The sequence below is a fragment of the Propithecus coquereli genome, unplaced genomic scaffold, assembly GCF_000956105.1.
Source record: "Propithecus coquereli isolate 6110/MARCELLA unplaced genomic scaffold, Pcoq_1.0 Scaffold6, whole genome shotgun sequence".
Classification (NCBI taxonomy): Eukaryota; Metazoa; Chordata; class Mammalia; order Primates; family Indriidae; genus Propithecus; species Propithecus coquereli.
In genome coordinates, this window is record NW_012151951.1 from 14072458 (window position 1) to 14074255 (window position 1798).

General features: G+C 43.4%; 1 pseudogene; it reads left to right on the plus strand.

The window, feature by feature from the left end:
- The first annotated feature begins 313 nt into the window (after positions 1-313).
- Positions 314-1798, plus strand: part of LOC105822206 — a 3552-nt pseudogene continuing 2067 nt past the window's right edge.

Here is a 1798-nt window from a genome sequence, read left to right on the forward strand (position 1 = left end):
ATTGCAATCTAGATTTCTTCTTTTGTAAATTGTTCGTGTCCCTTGTCCATTTTTATGTGGACCGTCTGAGTTTTTCTTGATGATTTTCATTTCAGTTATCTACTCCCAATTTGTTGTCCATCTCTTGACTTTGTATGTGGTGACTTTCTATAAACACGGATCTTTAATGTTTGTCACTTTTCCTCAAGATTTGTTCTTTTTTTGGCTGGGTGGTGTGCAGGCAGGGGGCTTGGAGCGCACCTCGGGCTCATTCCCAGCCCCACTTAAATGTCCCCCAGTGTCCTCACAGGACCCCACCACCGCCACCACCATCATGGATCCCTCCGCAATCAGCGGCGCCATCTGCTTCCTGACCCGGCCCAAGGCCTTCGTGGTGTCTGTGGATAAGGACGCCACACTCAGCTGCCAGTTTGTGGGCAACCCCATGTCGGAGGTGAGCTGGAAGAAGGACCAGCTGCCGGTGGAGGCGGGCGCGCGCTTCTACCTGGCCCAGCACTGCGACCTGTACCGCCTCTCTGGGTGGCGCTGGCAGAACGTGTGCCGTGCGCGACGCCCTCGGGGCGGTGGACGCCGAGGCCGCGTGCACAGAGCAGGCCCCGCACTTCCTGCTGCGCCCCGCGTCCCTCCGTGCGCCAGGGCTGCGAGGCCCCGTTCCGCGGGCGCGTGGGCGGCCCCCCAGCCAGGACTGGGGCTCCTGTGAGCCCGGCACCCCTCGTGTGCCTGTGGGCAAGCTACGTTCTTTTAGAGTGTTCCCTAAGAAGTAGTTCTCCACCTCAAGGTCATGGATAATCTCCTACGTAAACTTTTATTAGCTTTTTATTTTAATTTTGCCTTTCATGTTTTGGTTTTTAATACATCTGGAGTCCACATCTGGAGATTATGTGAGGTAAAGGATCCGGTTTAATTTTTTCTGTCGAATGCACCACTTTTCCCATCCTCGTTTGCTCTTTTCTCACTAAATGGTGATAACACCTCTGTCATACATACCCCAGGTTTTCATATACAGATGCATCTGTTTCTGGGCTTTTAAATTTTATTCCATTAGTCTCTGATCCTGTGCCACTGTTTTTCAAACAATGGTTTTGTACTGTCTTAATTTTTTATAATACCTTTTAGTTGGATGGTGATTATCCTGGGTTTTCTATGTGGATTATCAAGTCACCTTCAAATAATGAACACTTATCTCTTCTAATTGTTTTTGCCTGCTATTTCTCTTTCTTGCCTTATTATATTAGCCAGGATGTCATGTAGTATGTTGAATAGTAGCTGTGGTGGTGGCATTTTTATCTTATCAACCTTAAAAGCAGTACCTCAAAAGTTTCTCCATTAATTATGATGTTTTCTATAGGGCATTAATAAATAGCCTTAAAGAAGTTAAGAAAATTCTACCCCTAGTTTTTTATTTAAAAAATTATAATCGAATGTTGAACTTTATCGGATGCCTTTCTTCTGTCTGTTGAGGTAATCATGTATTTTCTTCTTTAATCCGTTCCTGTGCTGAAATATGTTAATAGATTTTCTGATATTAAATTATTTTCGCATTTCTAGAATAAACTCTAATAAGTATTATTAGGGTTATTTTTTCAAATACCCGGTTGGATTCTGTTAGCTGATATTTTAGGGAGTTTCCTTCTAAGTTTTCTGGTTAGTGAAATTGCCCTATAATTTTCTTTTCTGTACTGTCCTCATCTCATTGTTATTAAGATTTGTACCAACCTGAAAAATGAATTGGGCAGTTTTCACAATTTTTCTAATTTTGGGTAAATATATATAACATATAAATGATCTACTCTAGTTC